Raw genomic sequence first — 6,000 nt, 5'->3', positions numbered from 1 at the left:
AAAAATCGGCATCCCATTAGCTATCCTCCAGTCATGTGGTACAGAAGCTGATTGAAGAGATAGGTTACATCACTTTACATTGCGATTGATGGAACCAGGCTGACTCACGCTAGCTGAGGAGGTGGGGGTATGTTGTCCATGCATCTGGCCTATTTACATGAGACTCTGCATTCTTTTAAATAAGAGACATAGAATGTGGGGGGAAATATGTAGGTCACGGATGAAAGATTCCCAGGGCCCTGATTCTCAAAAGTGTTGAGGCCAATGGGAGTTAGGCATCTGGATACCTTTGAGGAGCTGGGCCTACAGACCTTTGTCGTTAATAGAAATCGCCCCTTGTGCATTTTTAGCTAAAATGCAGATAATGGGGGAGAACTGGGCACCATCCTAAGCAAACTTCTGAACCTGCCTAGGCCCCAGTGTGTGACAAAGAGGCACCACAAAAAATTATTCATTTAGGAAACTTAAAAGGTTGTGGGATTCCTCCCTTTCCTGGAAATAACTTCTTTGGCCAGGTCAGTTTCGTGCTTCCTTATTTCTGCTGTACATAATTTTCTGCGATAAAAGTGGGAGTGGGGGCGCAAATTTTGCAGGGGACGTGAGTAACTTTGGGGCTGAAATGAGCGATGTCCAAGAGGCTGAGGAAAAGACACGGGCAGAGATTGGGGATGATGCAAACTGAGGACAGACAGTTACAGCAGTCATTTCCTGAGAGATTAAAGGTGCCGGAAAAACTGACTGAAACTCTGACTCCTCCCCCCTTCACTCGACACAATGGCATCGGGCGATAGTTGTTTAGGATGGCCCCTTTCCCCTGAGCTCCCTCACAGCTTTTCCCCAGGCCTTCCACCCCTTCTCAGGCATGTGACTAGGAAAGGTGTATCCCTTTAATCATATTATTAATAGCACCTAGCAGCCCTGATGAGTCAGGGTCCCACTGTGCAAGGTGCTGTCCAAACACACAGGAAGAGAAGCTCACTGCCCCCAAAGAGCTTATAATGTACATAGACAAGGCAGACAAAAGGTGGCAGAAAGGAAGGATTAGTAGCCCCAGGTTCCGAGACCCCTGCTGCCGTGGGTTTTACAACAAACCCTCGGTGCTACTATTCAGCAGGCTGCTATGTTTTCTGAAAGCCTACAGGGAAGTTTAGTCCACCTGTTAAACGAAACGTGTAACTAAGTCAAAACATGCATTAAAAATGAGCCACAAGCAGCGATATTTGACAATGAAATGATTTTCTAATGTCTCAACATGAGGAAATGACAGAACCGTTAGCAAATTTAGCCTCTCCCTATGGTCTGATGGTTCATGAGGGCATAACCCTTTGCGTTAATTTCCCCCATCTAGTTTCAAAAGACAAATATTGATTTTTGTTTCTGTGAATCGTTGATTTGTTGTTTTTAGTAGGCAGCTGCCTATGAGAGACAGACAGACAGACAGACAGACAACCACAACCTATTCCAGGGACAAAGGATTGATACGTTCTTTGAAGGAACTGGGAAAGCAAGATGTCCCACGTCTGACCTGCCACTGCTGAAAAAATCCAAAATAATTTAAAGTTTGCAAGACAGAGCCACTCCATTTGTTTCTGATCATTGAATTGTTTACTCAAAGGAGGATGAAAGCTCAGTAACGGACACTGAGTTTCAGGCTGAATCGGGCAGATTATTTTTGCACAAAATTAAGCACATGATAAATATTTTTTCAACTCGTTAGCGGTTTCCGTGACCACAGAAAGAGTTCCACTCTATAGCCCAGCCCGCAAACATGTATGCACTTGAATGGCTTTCTAGAAGAAAATATCAGAGGGGCAGCCATGTCAGTCTTCAGAGTAACAGCCGTGTTAGTCTGTATTCGCAAAAAGAAAAGGAGTACTTGTGGCACCTTAGAGACTAACCAATTTATTTGAGCATGAGCTTTCGTGAGCTACAGCTCACTTCAAGCTCATGTCAGTCTGTATCCACAAAAACAACAAGGAGTCCGGAGGCACCTTAAAGACGAACAGATTTATTTGGGCATACGCTTCCGTGGGGAAAACCCACACTTCTTATCCGGACTCCTCGTTTTTGTAGAAGAAAATAAGCCAAGAACCCTTTTTTTTTCCCCACCATGAAAAATTTCAATGAAAATGAACTTTTTTGTCATTTTCTTCAACAAGTTTGGGGGCTTGGCTGAAAACATTTATTTCTGGATGGAAAAGAAAAATTTTTGCGGGGGGGAGGGGTGCTGGGAAGCAGGAAATGATCAGGGTTACTGGTTTTCAATGAAACCCAATTTCTTTCTTCCTTTGTTTTGCTACAACTTTTATTTTGTCAATGGGCCAATTTTCCATTGAGAAAATCTTTTCATGGAAAATTTTGTACATAATTAGGCTCTGACTCAACCAGGGACTTAAGCATGGGCCTGACTGTAAGTGCTCCCACTGAAATCTTGCTGAATAGGGACCTTAAATATTAAACTCTTTGGGGCAGGGACTATATTTTTGTTTTGAGCATGGGCTGCCCCAAGCACGATGGGGCACCAATACCCTCTAGATGCCACCAAAATGCAAATAAATAATAACAGTCCCATTTTGTTCAGTAGAACTACCCCCATATATCGTTGTTTGCAGGCTCACAGCCTGTGTGGGTGTGTAATAGAAATAAAATAGAAGCTATATTAGAGAACACCTGTGCCAGGCAGTCCCTTCCCGGGAGAAATAAGAGGCCCAGATGATCTTGTAGGTGCTACCGTACATAGGGACATAGGACAGGAACGGTACCCTGTGGGTCATCCAGTCCATTTCCCTGCTATCACATGCAACCCAGCAAGATCCACCTTAAAACCAGTTAGATTGGTTGCCCAGTACTGCTCCTACTGGGAGACTTGTTCAAGAACCTTCCCCCTCTGATGGTTAGAACCTTTCTTCTCATTTCCAGCTCAATGTATTCATGACCGGTTGGGCCCCATTTGCTCTTGTGCCAATATTGTTCTTTAGCTTAAATAGTTCTTCTCCTTCCCTGGTGTTTCTCCTCCAATGGATTTATTAATAAGCAATACTAAGCTCACTAAGGTCCAATATATCAGCCCAGGACGTATCAGGGATTAAGCTGATATTTCACTTAAACTGAGCCAACAAGGTGTCAGTTCAGCAAGGTACTTGAGCAAGTGCCTAACTTTATGAACAAAAAATGTCATGGGCTTAAAAGGCTTGATCCTGCCCCGGGCGGAGCACTCTGGCCTGGAGCCAGCAAAGCCCCTAAGTATATGCTTAATCTTAAATACAGAAGTGGTACCAGTGAAGTCAATGGAACTACGCACATGCTTACCTGCTTTGCTGGATCGTAACCAGAGTTCTCAGCCCCCGTGGGGGATCAAGCCCAAAGTTAGGCATGTATTAATTACTGAGTTGAATTGGGCTAAAAGTCAAGACAAATGCAGACATAATCAGCTCGGCTTTGTCTTTTTCAGATCTGCACAGATATTTAATATCTACACTGTGACGCTGGCAGACCATGCCACCCACAGTCACTATGTTTCAGTGGACCACTGACAAACACAGAGCGGGAAGCAGTCTGGCTCACCTGTGTGTTGGTATTGTTGAAAGAGGTATTAGCATTATAAGAATGTCTTTAGGCTTTATGGACTGCTTGTGAGTGGCTGTCGGCATGAATCTCACGCATAGCATCTGTATCCCTTATTGTAAAGTAATGTTTGAGTGGTTTTATTGTGATCCTCTGTGACTCTGTAAATCACCAGATAGGAGAGAGACATTAACTAGTGTGAAGTGCTGATCTCCAACCGAAGGTGTTACGTCCTGTCCCTTAGGGAAGGACCATAAACATTAGACAGACTATTGAGAGACATTAAAGAGGACAAAAGATGGTTGTTTTGCCCTTCATCCCCATCTGTGAAGATGAGTCATGCTTATGGATTCCTCCCATCAGCTGAATTTACCGCTCAGAGCTCAAGGAAGGAGGCAGATAAAAACCCCTAATTAGAAAGAACTGTATCTCTGTGCTGCTTGGACTCTAAGAGGCAAAGTTTGCTAGGCGTGACCAAGAGATCCACAGTGCTCAGCCTGCGTTAGCCCTATAGGTCATCTAGATCTTGTTTCTTATAGAAGCTTCTATTTCTTTTCAAAACTTAAGATTAGAACTCATTTGCATGTGTATGTTCACCTGCTTTAACCTTGTAAATAATTCTATAGTTTCCTTTTCCTAGTTAGTAAATCTGTATATGGTTTACTATTGGATTGGCTACAAGCATTGTCTTTGATGTGAGATCTAAAGTGCAATTGACCTAGGGTAAATGACTGGTCCTTTGGGACTGGGAGTAACCTGAATATTGTTGTGAATTTTGGTGTAAGGAACCATCTAGCACAAAGGCAGGCTCACCTGCATGGCAAAATCGATCGGAGTACCCAAGGGGATGGTCTGTAACTCTGTGATAAGGCTGTTCTTGTAAGTGGGGAGTTTACACCACCTGATATTTGGTTGGGGAAATCCAAGTATAGACCTCTCAGCCAATTGGGGGTTTGTGCCTTGCTTCCTGACAGTCTGCCCTGAGGTTTGTACTCAAGCTATTGAGTCACTGCGGGCAGCTTTACACACAAATCCAACTGCATATTTCAAGCTAGATTTGTTTGGATTTTTCCCCCTTCTGCCAATGCTTGTTGCACCTTGGTTTGCATTTCCTAGCTACTGGCAGACAAACAATGGAAATCCATTTTGAACTCGGGCAGGTTTCACACCGGGGATTTAAGGTAAATGGAAGTGAAAAACAGCTTTCCATGCATCCTAGGGTGATTTATTCCTGAGCCCAAATAGGTACAATATGAAAAATCAAATCAGCTTTCAGCATTATATAATAGCCCCTGGATAAATTTGAGGTAATGTCAGTATACAAAATTGATATAATTATATCTCATTATTTCATGTCATTCCTTATCATTTTAATTCCATCACATTTCAGGCAATGTTTTTTTAATGTTTAGGTACACATTGCTTTGATAACTTGAAGTATGTATACTGGCATTAAAACCATTTTGCAACTAAACTCATTTTAATAAGAATAAGAAAAATGTTTTCACAGAAGACCCTTCCAGAAATGATAATTCCAGAAACAAAGAGGAAGGGTAAGATGGTTTTCTGTATTTGATTTTACTGCTAGTCTCATTTCATACTGAGCTTATCTTCTTCTATCCAGAAAGACTGCTACAGAAGTAAAAGATTTTCTCATTTCTAAAATAAAATATTGCTAAATGCACATATATAAGCAAACACATATTTGTGTGTGTAGCTTTCTTGGGAAATATTTTGAAGTACAAAATAAGTCACGCTGCAATTCTAAAATAGCTGTTTTGGTATGAAATTGTAAAGAAGTGATATGTCATAATAATAAACAGCAAAATATTCATAATATTAATAGTGAGCACTGTGCTCATTCTGACTGGTCAGTGCCTTTCCCTGGAAGGAGCACTTGCAAACAAAACCACATCTTAGTCCTATTGCTAATATTAAGTGATGAAAGATTGTATTCTCTCCTCTTCCTCTCTAGCTCCCCACACTTAAACAGACACTTAGAGTAGAGAAAGGAATTCAAAGTTACAAAAATCTTTGGCACTTGTCTGGGGAAATGCAAACAATTTTATTCTGGCTGTTGTTTGTGAATAGTTCTGTAGGATATAAACAGAGCTGCAAAAAATCAGTTCTCTTTGTACTTATTTCTCTGTGTGTGTGTGTGCATCTGTGTGTGTACACATCCTATTTAAGGATCAAAAAACCCTTGAGTACCTTGGATTTTGGTCTCAACTCTGCCGTAATTAGTAAAAAAGAATAATCATCTTTGCTTTGCCCTGCTGTAACTTGCACTAAAGTGATGTTTACAGCTTCCTAAACTCATAGAAGACACAGGCTCTTTTCTTACATGCTTTCTGCACTCAAGGCTTGACACAAAGCTCACTGAAGCCAATTACAGTCTTTCTGTTGACTTCACTAGGCTTTGGCTCAGACTCTCAC

This window comes from Lepidochelys olivacea (genome assembly GCF_965140295.1).
Source record: "Lepidochelys olivacea isolate rLepOli2 genome assembly, chromosome: 7".
In the NCBI taxonomy this organism is placed as follows: domain Eukaryota; kingdom Metazoa; phylum Chordata; order Testudines; family Cheloniidae; genus Lepidochelys; species Lepidochelys olivacea.
Note: the sequence above shows the minus strand (reverse complement) of the source record.